Genomic DNA, 12765 nt, shown 5'->3' with positions numbered 1-12765 from the left:
CAAGCACATCTCTTGGAATTTTTTTCATTGTTGCATATCTCGAATTGATTCTATAAACTTTATCTATTTCAAATTCCATCAGATCTTCATTCCAATCCAAAAATTTTACCAGAGCATTAACCATTTTATCTCTGATATCTTCACCTGTTTCTTCAGGAATTGCACGAAATCTCAAACAATATTCTTTATCTCTTAATTCCATCACAGCGATATGATCCAAATTTTTTTCCATTTCCATATTTAATATATCTGTTTTGTTCTCCAGGATTTGCACCTTTCCTTTAACGTTTTTTACCTCCTGTGTTATTTGCCCAATTGTGCCTTTAATCTCATCCACTTCTATTTTGATATGTTCTTTTATATCTTTCAATTTCATCTTCATTTTGCCAAATTCATCTTTAATTTCTTGTCTATCCTGTTTCATCTCTTGTTTGAGATCTTGTTTAAGATCATTAATCCCATCCATTATTTTCTGGAACATGTCTGGGGAGACAGCCCCTTCCTGTGCATCAGTTGAACCTCTTCGCTCCAGGGCTTTAGTTGCTTTCCTAGTTGTCATTCTTAAAAAAAACCCTTTAGTTTCTGCTATTAACCAATGCTCCCAAACCTAGAGGCAGTCTGTTTCTTTTTTTTCCCCAACAACAAAAGAGTTAATATTCCAGGCCTGTTAATATGATCTAGCCAGCACAGTTGTTATCTCCTGCATGTCCAGGAATGCAAAACAAGTTTGGTTCAGAGCACCCAACCGTCAGTAACATACACGAACAGCAGATTCGTCCAAAAAGAATAGTCCAGAAAAAAGAAAAAAAAATAGTCCCAGATATATTTCCTTCAAATAGTCAAATCATCTTATCGGATAAGTTGCCTCTCATCCGTTTTAATCTTTATAATTCCAAATTCAAGCCAGCTTTTTGTCATTAAACTATAAATTGAGTTCTTTAAATTTTCTTTCTTCTTTAATTTTATATCAAAGGAAAAATGTGTGACTCACCCAGGTTTCTCAATTGCCGATTCGTAAACAAGTCTCTTTTACTGTAGTAATTTAAACCCAAAGATAAGATTTAGACAGAAGGAGGCTTGCTCGTTATAAAACGTTTTTAAGAAAAAAAATGTATCGCTTTGTTTCAGCACAGCTTGCTGGAAGTCCTGACTTCGTCTTCCGCTGCTAGATCAGCCTTCTTATCTCAGGGGATTCCTGATCAATTCCAGCTATCTACAGTTCAACAAAGTTCCGTGGATAATCTCTTCAGTTCACCTTTGCCTTGGAGAACATTTACACCAGTCAAAGATTCCTCTTGGCTGGTTTTTAACTGAAAAAAGCTTCCTCTGAGACAGAGCTCACTCAGAGGCACCACCAGCAGAGCACTCACTTCCGGGAAGTCCACCCCAGTGAGTATTCATGCCACTGCATTTTGCACTGGACCAACCTCAAGGGCAGTCACACTTAGAGCGCACTACAATAATCCAGCCTGGAGGTTACCAGTGCATGGGCAACAGTGGTCAGCCTATCCCAGACCAGAAATGGCCACAGCTATCTTACCATCCAAAGCTGGTAAAAGGCACTCCTAGCCACTGAGATCACCTCAGCCTCTAGTGACAAGGCTGGATTCAGGAGCACCCCAAGACTACGAACCTGCTGTTTCAGAGGAAGTATGACCCCATCCGAAGCAGGCAATTGACCAATTATCTTATCGGCAACCACCAACCCACAGCACCTCCATCTTGCTAGGATTCAGATTCAGTTTACTGGCCCTCATTCAGCTCACAACCAAGTCCAGGCACTGATCCAGGGCTTGCATGGCCTCTCCTGATTCAGACATTACAGAGAAATAGAGGTGGGTATCATCAGAGTACTGCTGACACCTTGCCCCAAATCTCCTGATAAGTGCCCCCAAGAGCTTCATATAGATATTAAACAGCATTGGGGACAAGATGGTACTCTGCGGCACCACACAGCACAACTGCCAGGGGGGCAAAAGACAATCACCTAATGCTATTCTCTGAAAACAACCCTGGAGGCAAGATAAGAACCACTGTAAAACAGCACCTCCGATACCCATCCATCTCACTAAATTGGCTCAGAAGGATCTAATGATCAATAGTATCAAAAGCCACTGACAAATCAGGTAAGAATAACAGGGTTGCACTCCCCCTGTCCTTCTCCTAATAAAGGTCATCCATCAGGGTGACCAAGACTGATTCAGTCCCATAACCAGTATAGTGTTTACAGTGTAGTGTTAACATAACATATTAAGTAATATTTTCCACTCCAGTTGCAATAAAAATTAGTCTCAATGAATATATTATAATACATTTATCCATACCTTCATTGCCCTTCATGTATAGAATTAAGTGAAATTTTATGCCTGTTTTGCTTTCATACCTTTAAGGGCCCTCAAATGAATCCCTTGCCTGATTGTGCACTGAATGTAGCATTACCAGCCCAAGATCAACAGGTGAAAGAACTTCAGTAACATAACTGCACCCCCACCCCACACACAGAAACATCCAGACTCACACCCAGCTATATGGATCTGCACAAACACACAGACATACAAACACTTCCCCCTCCCTAACTTTTTGGGCTGGAACAAAACCACACATCTCCCCCTTTTTTGCTTTTTGTTTAAGAGAGAGAGAGAGAGAGAGAGAGAGAGAGAGAGAGAGAAAGTTTCTCTCTCTCTATTCCAAAAGAGTAAGGTACCAATCCGAGAACGTATCTAGCTACTGTGCCTGTGATGCTCCATAAGGGGGTGATTTTCCCACTCCCCACCTTATGTCCAACACCTGACAACAGTATTGGAGGCCTTAAGAAAAGCAGGCCTCACAATAAAAGCTAAGAAATGCCAGTTTGGACTAAAGGAAGTAATCTATTTAGGACATAAGGTGGGGAGTGGGAAAATCACCCCCTTATGGAGCAAGGTGGAGGCAATACAAGCGTGGCCGATCCCCTTAACCAAAAAACAAGTAAGGGCATTTCTGGGTGTGGCTGGATTTTATAGGAAGTTTGTGAGAAATTTTGGGGAAATAGCAACCCCCTTGCATGAGTTGACAAAGAAAAAGTGTTCTGAGCGTGTGGTATGGACGGATGAATGTCAGAAGGCTTTTGATCTACTGAAGCAAGCCTTGTGCCAAGGACCCATATTAATAGCACCAGACTATGAGAAACCATTCATCGTGGCTACAGATGCGTCGGACCTGGCGCTGGGAGTCGTCTTGCTGCAGGAGAGAGGAGGCACAAGACATCCAGTGGCGTACCTGTGTCGCAAGCTGACGCCGAGGGAGAAAAACTATTTGTCGGTCCAAAAGGAGTGCCTAGCGGTCGTGTGGGGACTGAACAAGTTGCGCCCATACGTGTGGGGACGAAGATTCACAGTGACTACGGATCATCGGGCCTTGTTATGGTTGCAGACTATGAAAAACCATAACACTATGCTGCAGAGGTGGTCCTGGGCCCTACAGGACTATCAAGTGGACTTCCAGTTCATCAAAGGCAAGGACAATGTACTGGCCGATGGACTTTCCAGGCAAGTGGCTGGGACTGCAGTGACGTGACCAGGCAGAGGAACAAAGAAAGACATTTTCCCCATAGAGACTTTTATTTGTTAACGCGACGTATAAATCCTGGAACAGGAATAATACTCTGCTGTTGTTTAAGGGGGGGGGGAATGTGATGTTCCTATATTAATGTATATATGGTAAGTGTTGTTGTTTTAGAAGATACATGGTAAGTGGAGTGAAAGAGGAGGGGGAGTGAATGGGCAGTAGAATGCGAGATGATTGGCTGAGTGTTTAAAATGGCTGAATGTATAAAAGGAAGAGTGAGAGTGGAATCGGGGGGGGGAGAAGAGAACTGAGTGGGTTGCTTGGTGGGGTTTAGAGAGTTGTTTGCCAGGAGGGAGGTGGAGTTCGGATTAGTATTGAGTAAAACCATATGCTTATGTGCCTTAAGAAGAAATCTTGTTAATCTTGTTAGCTTTGTTATCTGTAATAAATACTTAATTTGGTTTACCAAAGGCCTGATCCTTGGCTGGGGTTTCACAGACCAGAAGGGAGGGTAAGGTAATGACCAAGGCTGAAGGGGAACTGTAACAAATGGTGGCAGCGGTGAAGAAAATAACAATACCAGTATTCAGAGTCTCTGGGAATACTAGTATTGGGACGTTACTGATGGTTGCCTAGCAGGGGGATCTGTTGAGATCTGTGCTAGAGCGGATAGGTAAACCATAAGAGAGTGCGGTCCGGACTGGTGGAGTCCCTGGTGGTGCCTAGAGACAGGCAGTAACCACGCACAGGTAGGAACCTGACAGGAAGAGCCAGGGAAGGACGCCTCACAGCGCCCCCCCCAAAAAAGAGCAGTCGCATGGGATTTCTCTTGCATTGTCAGTTTTCTGATGATCTTCCTACAGTTGTCACTGAGATACCACTTACCTGGTAGTAAGTCACACTGAATGCAATGTGACTTGCTTCTGAGTAAGCATACATAGGAATAAGCTATAAGGCTGCCATCCAAGGCACATTTATTTAGGAGTAAGTCCCTACTGAACAAAAACGCTCTCTCTCTCTCTCTCTCTTTCTCTCTCCCACACACACACACACACACACACACCCCTTCAGTAAAGTTAGTTGAACATTTCCCCTTCAGTAAACCCCTCCCTGAGGCAAAAGAAAGGAAACACTCGCTGGCAGATAACAGCATCTTCAGCATGCAGGGACCTATCCATTGCTCCATACTTCCCTTCATACTTTTTTTAAAAGCAAGACCCAATCACTCCCCTAAAGCTTGCTGCTGGATGGCAGCCTGAGCTTGCTGTGATCATAAGAAAGTAAGTACCTGGGCTTGGCTATCCACCCTCCTGGTCGGACTAAGACCTGTCTTTTTTTGGGATCCCGAAATGTAGCTGGTGGGGCTGACAGATGAATGGTCTGACTCAGTATAAGGCAGCTTTGTATGTACTTTGTGGTGACAACATTTAAAAGCAGTTTTAAAACGTCACATGGCCCAGGGTGAACTCTGGCAGTGAATATAAATTCTAGCAGGAAATGCTGATGAAATCTTATTTAATTGAAGCATTTCTGGTTGTACCTCATTGATCACCAGAACTGAAATATTGACACAAAGGGCTGAAACAGGATTCTGGTGTAATTAAGCCAACCTAATAATTTCAGGAGGGTTAGTTTGTCTGCTCTCCCTTCCATCTGTTCATGCATTCTTAGGAAAGCCCATCTTGTATCATAAGCAGTGCAGTAGATGCATTTCAAGTAACCAGTTTGGTCTATATAAGAGCATCATGTCTAAAGTGGCTGCTATTACCCTACTACGCTATTGTCAGTATCTAACAAAGGCTCCAACCACTAAAAATGCAATGCATGCACAGCTGTAGAGTTTGCCAGTGTTCTATTTTCACTTAGATGCTACTTGTAAAATAAGCTCAAAATCATATTAGTTTGGACAGGTTTTCTAGGCACACAGGACAATCGGTATAACCTACAAAACGCTATACAGGTCACATAATAATTCTTCCAAACCATTTCCACAGAAGGGGTTTTGCTTCAAAAGCTTCCCACTGTAAAGTAAAGGGAAAACAGCTTGCTTTTTCAACTCTACAGATTCCATGAGGATTTTAAATCCAATTGATGTAAACAAACACCCTAATACTGTTTTTATTAAGAGCTGTTTTTATTAAGTGTGACCCGTACTGAACACAATCTTAATATTGTGTTCAGTACGGGTCGCACTTAATAAAAACAGCTCTCTCAGCAAGGACAACAAATAACTAAACAGAAACACACCCCCTTTCACTACTAGTACCTCTGTCTTGTCTGGATTAAGTATAAGCTTATTGGCCCTCATCCCAGTTTATTATTGTACCTATAGACTGATCCAGTAAATCCAATGCCTTACCTGCACTCAGAAGAGGCAGGTAATATTCAGGTACTGGTGACATCTCAGCCCACCTCTCCAGATAACTTGGAGTTGTGATACACGTGAGCCATTTTATCTTCAAATTGTACACAAACTTGTCACAGAGTGACAATGAGGGTTCTACTATATCCGTGCCCCAAATTTCAGCTGGCCACAAACTACTTGGGAAAGCTCTTCTGAACATTACTGAGAAGTTGTGGTGATGGAAAAGAACTCTCTTTGCCACTATCATTACTACAGAATAGGATTTATAATGAACTTCTCTAACCTGTGCTTGGTTGGCCTCAACAGGAGTGTTCCTCTGTCTGTGTTCTAGGCATCTCCCCTCTTGTTTTATTGCCATCAACCCATGTGCATACCAAGCAGCTGTCCAGGCTCTAATCAGAGGGAAAAGGGGCTGGGGTACAATCATGTCAACTGCCCAAGTCATTTCTGCATTCGTGACCAGGGCTTTCACAGTAGCACCAGCCATACCAGCAGGAAAATTCCCCAGAGTTCTCTAGAATACATCAGAATACACAAGCTTCCAGGGGGTTATCCACTTTAACAGGTCCCCTATTATGAAATGCAACTGCAAAAAGAAATCTTGCTAGGCTTCCTGTGGTTTTCAACTTTTTTGCCCTTTTTGTTCTTTTTGTCTCTGATATCCACATCTCCTTACAAAAGTGTCTTGCAAACCAATTTAAGAAAACTTTCTCTCCCTCCCTCCCTCCTCTCCCTATGTGAAGCAAACAGAGCTACAAACGCATCTCACTCACTCACAAAGGCAGGCCTCACACCAGTCAAATTACAACACAAGATTTATACATTCCTTCCTCTTGAACATACTATGTGCTAGATGTGAAATTTGGGAGGTATTTCACAGAATCAGCAGGATATTCTAAGCCTTGGCCTGTGAAACTATGAAATATGTAAAAAAAACACTCAGGAAATATTCTGAAAATATGTTTGCTCATTTTCTGAAAAGAGTTCTCGATATTTGTTACAAGGCTTACGATAAAATGACAGTATTGAGACATCCACCCCAGCAAGAAACTAATTAACACATTCTGAAGTTCTTTCATACTAGGCAGGCTGTAATTCTTTTACCTCACAAAGCCCAAAATTTATTTCCATCATCTTTATTTCAATGTCTCGGGAAGTTAACAACAAATACTGTGGTGGGCTGAGAATGCAGTTTAATAATGCAGCTTCTCGCATGTCTGGTGAAAAAAACCACAGCATTATAATTTCAGAAGACAACTTTGTGTAACTGCTTTAAGGATTTGTTGGCCAAATCAACTTATTGAACTGTGTTTTTAAAGTTTTTTGGATCCATGGCAGAACATGGAATAATGGAATGTGAAGGGGGGGAAGGAGTATTAAAGCTACATACTTTGCAGAAGATCCTGGGATGGATGTCTTGATGTATTTTCATTTAAAAACAGCCACTTCCCCCCCTCTTCCCCCGCACTCCCTCCAAATCTGTTCTGGAGGGTTGGGGGAACTCCTGAAACAGATTAAGAGGAAGCAAGTGGCACGCGAGTTGGATACTGTCCACTCTTAATATGTGTTTTTTCCTAAACTAATTCCAGGCCTCATTATCACCAATGTGGACTTTTCCCTAAAGTTTCTTGCCTCATAGTGGGTGGGAAGGGGTGGTGGAAGATATTCTCTGTTCAGATCATGGTGGTGGAGTGAAGAGATAAGCCTCTCTTCCCTGCATGTTGTCTTCCTGCTACGAATTGGGCTCCCCATGCTTGTAATTTAGGAACAAAGAAATACATGTAGATGCCTGCTAAATATTAAGCACACATCTGTTTTGGCCCTCATTGCCTGAAAATATGTTGAATGGATGTCTTAGATCAGGGGTCGCCAATCCGTTGCCCATGGGTGCCATGCCTTCAGTGGCACCTCCAGCAGGAAGGCCAGAAACTGTGCGTTTATTTTTTAAAAAATCTCTAGCCCTCTTAGAAATAAAGGTATGTAGCACAATGTGCAGGTACCCTTCCAAGTAGGCATTGTGAGAGCAGGGGCACAGGATATCAATTCAGAAGGGCAAAATTACCACAGGCCAAACCAAAAGTGCCAAAGACACTTGAAGAGAGACACTGCTTACAAGTGTCTGTACTCTAATGCTAGAAGCCTCCAAACCAAGAAGGGAGAACTCGAGTGCTTGGTCTTAGAGGAGAGTATTGATATAGTGAGCATAACAGAGACCTGGTGGAATGGAGAAAACCAGTGGGATACGGTTTTCCCTGGATATAAACTATATCAGAAGGACAGGGAAGGACGTATTGGTGGTGGTGTCGCTCTATACGTGAAAGAAGGCATTGAATCCAGCAAGCTCAAAACCCCAAAAGAGGTGGACTCTTCCACAGAATCGTTGTGGGTGGTGATACCATGCCCCAGGAGGGATTTAATAGTGGGAATGATCTATCGTCCCCCTGATCAAAATGCTCAGGGAGACCTGGAGATGAGATATGAAATTGAGGAAGCATCCAAACTAGGAAATGTGGTAGTAATGGGTGACTTCAACTACCCAGACATAGACTGGCTGCATATATGTTCCAGTCACAACAAAGAAGCAAAATTTCTAGATATTCTAAATGACTATTCCCTAGACCAGTTGGTCATGGAACCGACCAGAGGGACGGCAACCCTGGACTTAATCCTCAGTGGGGACCGGGACCTGGTGAGAGATGTAAGTGTTGTTGAACCGATTGGGAGCAGTGACCATAGCGCTATTAAATTATACATGTAAATGGCCAATTGCCAAGAAAATCCAACACGGTCACATTTGACTTCAAAAGAGGAAACTTCACAAAAATGAGGGGATTGGTAAAAAGAAAGCTGAAAAACAAAGTCCAGAGGGTCACATCACTCGAAAATGCTGTGAAGTTGTTTACTGTATTAGAAGCTCAACTGGAGTGCATACCGCAGATCAGAAAAGGTACCACCAGGGCCAAGAAGATGCCAGCATGGTTAACGAGCAAAGTCAAGGAAGCTCTTAGAGGCAAAAAGTCTTCATTCAGAAAATGGAAGTCTTGTTTGAATGAAGAAAATAAAAAGGAACACAAACTCTGGCAAAAGAAATGCAACCAGACAATAAGGGATGGTAAAAAAGAATTTGAGGAGCACATTGCTAAGAACATAAAAACCAACAACAAAAAATTCTATAAATACATTCAAAGCAGGAGACCATCTAGGGAGGCGACTGGACCCTTGGATGATAAGGGAGTCAAAGGTGTACTAAAGAACGATAAGGATATTGCAAAGAAGCTAAATTAATTTTTTGCATCCATCTTCACAGTGGAAGATATAGGGCAGATCCCTGAACCTGAACTAACATTTGCAGAAAGGGAATCTGAGGAACTGAGACAAATAGTGGTAACGAGAGAGGAAGTTCTAGGCTTAATGGACAATATAAAAACTGACAAATCACTGGGCCCGGATGGCATCCACCCGAGAGTTCTCAAAGAACTCAAATGTGAAATTGCTGATCTGCTAACTAAAATATGTAACTTGTCCCTCGGGTCCTCCTCCGTGCCTGAGGACTGGAAAGTGGCAAATGTAACGCCAATCTTCAAAAAGGGATCCAGAGGGGATCCCGGAAATTACAGGCCAGTTAGCTTAACTTCTGTCCCTGGAAAACTGGTAGAAAGTATGATTAAAGCTAGATTAACTAAGCACATAGAAGAACAAGCCTTGCTGAAGCAGAGCCAGCATGGCTTCTGCAAGGGAAAGTCCTGTCTCAGTAACCTATTAGAATTCTTTGAGAGTGTCAACAAGCATATAGATAGAGGTGATCCAGTGTACTTAGGCTTTCAAAAAGCGTTTGACAAGGTACCTCACCAAAGACTTCTGAGGAAGCTTAGCAGTCATGGAATAAGAGGAGAGGTCCTCTTGTGAATAAGGAATTGGTTAAGAAGCAGAAAGCAGAGAGTAGGAATAAACGGACAGTTCTCCCAATGGAGGGCTGTAGAAAGTGGAGTCCCTCAAGGATCGGTATTGGGACCTGTACTTTTCAACTTGTTCATTAATGACCTAGAATTAGGAGTGAGCAGTGAAGTGGCCAAGTTTGCTGACGACACTAAATTGTTCAGGGTTGTTAAAACAAAAAGGGATTGCGAAGAGCTCCAAAAAGACCTCTCCAAACTGAGTGAATGGACGGGAAAATAGCAAATGCAATTCAATATAAACAAGTGTAAAATTATGCATATTGGAGCAAAAAATCTTAATTTCACATATACTTTCATGGAGTCTGAACTGGCGGTGACCAACCAGGAGAGAGACCTCGGGGTTGTAGTGGACAGCACAATGAAAATGTCGACCCAGTGTGCGGCAGCTGTGAAAAAGGCAAATTCCATGCTAGCAATAATTAGGAAAGGTATTGAAAATAAAACAGCCGATATCATAATGCTGTTGTATAAATCTATGGTGCGGCCACATTTGGAATACTGTGTACAGTTCTGGTCGCCTCATCTCAAAAAGGATATTATAGAGTTGGAAAAGGTTCAGAAGAGGGCAACCAGAATGATCAAGGGGATGGAGCGACTCCCTTACGAGGAAAGGTTGCAGCATTTGGGGCTTTTTAGTTTAGAGAAAAGGCGGGTCAGAGAAGACATGATAGAAGTGTATAAAATTATGCATGGCATTGAGAAAGTGGACAGAGAAAAGTTTTTCTCCCTCATAATACTAGAACTCGTGGGCATTCAGAGAAGCTGAATGTTGGAAGATTCAGAACAGACAAAGGGAAGTACTTCTTTACTCAGCATATAGTTAAACTATGGAATTTGCTCCCACAAGACGCAGTAATGGCCACCAGCTTGGATGGCTTTAAAAGAAGATTAGACAAATTCATGGAGCACAGGGCTATCAATGGCTACTAGCCATGATGGCTGTGCTCTGCCACCCTAGTCAGAGGCAGCATGCTTCTGAAAACCAGTTGCCAGAAGCCTCAGGAGGGGAGAGTATTCTTGCACTCGGGTCCTGCTTGCGGGCTTCCCCCAGGCACCTGGTTGGCCACTGTGAGAACAGGATGCTGGACTAGATGGGCCACTGGCCTGATCCAGCAGGTTCTTCTTATGTTCTTAAGTGATTTTTATGAAATCAGCCAGCCTGGTTGCTTCTGCTTCTCAATGTTTTAGCCAATGAGTAAAGTCAGAGCTGTGATTGATAAGTGAATTGTTTGGACAGAAGGCAACAGGAATCCCTGGGGTCCTAAAAAGGTTTGTCTCCCTTTCAAGTGCACTTTTCCTGCTTCTTTTTCTTCTTTTGCTAGTCCTTGGAATCTCCATAGTTTGCCTTTTCTTTTCCCCTAGCAATCAGGATGCATCTTTCCTGTGCTGGGTTTGCCTGTGTTCAGGTAAAAAAGGTAAAGGTGTCCCCGCACTTGTAGTGCGAGTCGTTTCCAACTCTTAGGGTGACATCTTGCGACATTTACTGGGCAGACCATATATATGGGGTGGGATTGTCAGTTCCATCCCCGGCCTTTCTTTACCCCCCAGAATATGCCGGGTACTCATTTTACCGACCACGGATGGATGGAAGGCTGAGTGGACCTCGATCCCTTTTACCGGAGATTTGGCTTCCTCCTTTCATTGGAATCAAACTCCGGCCATGAGCAGAGCTTCGGCTGCGTTACCGCCACTTACCACTCTGCGCCACGGAGGATCTTCTTGAGTTCAGGTAGTGCCTTGAAATTATTTCTGTAAATATTACTACACAGGAAGGGTGGTTGAATGTGAAATAATCCATCTTTCCCCTCAAAGGCAAATGTGACAAGTTTGTAAAGAGGTTTAGGTGTAAATTGCTTTGCAGGAATTAAAGACCAGGGACTCATTAAGAATTCACTGTATAGTTAACTTACAGTACAATGGTATACATGTCGACTCAGAAGTAAATCTCTTTTCTGTTTAACAAAGCTTACTTCCTGGTCAATGAGTACAGGATGGAAGCCTAGGGTTGAGTTTAGGATTGGTGCTGGAGAAAAACAGGGTTCTTTTGCCTTTAACAGCTGTGTGGTAGGCACAATTTGAATAGGTAAAGCTTCTTCTAGTATGGAAATACAGTTATGGGAAATGCGTCACCATGACGACTACCTAATTTTGTGTTATGCCACACCCCCATGGCAGTCATTTTGTGACTGGTGACCCCAGTATCTCTCAAAGTTTGAAATGTGTCCTCTGGTCCAAAAAGGTTGGTAATCCCCAGCTTAGACTGAACTTTGATATGATGGGGCAGATCTGTTGTTTTATTTTAAAGGGGAGCTGATTTTAATTGCAAAATGGATGCATAGGGGAAGGGTGTTTACTCCCCCCAACATGCCTTTTGTTTACTTCTCAACAGCCCTCCCCACCTTCTCCTTCAAGTTAGCCTCACTTTTGTTTTCTGGCCAAGAGTCAAGTGTTGGGGGGAGCACACACTATGGAGCTGTAAGCTGGGAGGGGGGAGGGATTCAGTGCCCATCACCCACACACAAGTTTTGCTCTACAAATCGAGTCCCCATCCCTGCTTTGTACATGTTTGGGATAGATCCACATGTAAAAGACTGGCCTGCTGCTGTTATTTCTAATTTGGCTCTCACAAACAGAAATATATGAGCACTGATGAATCAAGGCTCATGTCCAAATTAGCTGCAGCAGATACCATGAAACCATGAACCTTCTTACAGCATCAGAATACTGAGAGGGAACTCGGGTTAAACAATTTTCTTGTTTAACTGCTTGATCCTATTGCCATTGAGTCAATAGCTAAATTTCCATTAACTTCAGTAGGGTCAAGACTACATCATTTTAAATGTGTCTTCTTCAAACACACATCCTGAAGTAAAATATAGTTGATTCTAAAAACTGAAA

At 42.8% G+C, this 12765-nt stretch overlaps 1 protein-coding gene across 3 annotated transcripts in view; it reads right to left on the bottom strand.

The window, feature by feature from the left end:
• The window catches only part of KCNQ5 (potassium voltage-gated channel subfamily Q member 5), a 556888-nt gene that overhangs the window by 342790 nt on the left and 201333 nt on the right, over positions 1-12765 (bottom strand). The window lies entirely within an intron of this gene.

Source organism: Rhineura floridana, chromosome 4, assembly GCF_030035675.1.
Source record: "Rhineura floridana isolate rRhiFlo1 chromosome 4, rRhiFlo1.hap2, whole genome shotgun sequence".
Taxonomy (NCBI): domain Eukaryota; kingdom Metazoa; phylum Chordata; class Lepidosauria; order Squamata; family Rhineuridae; genus Rhineura; species Rhineura floridana.
Note: the sequence above shows the minus strand (reverse complement) of the source record. Positions and strands in the feature narration are given on the sequence as shown.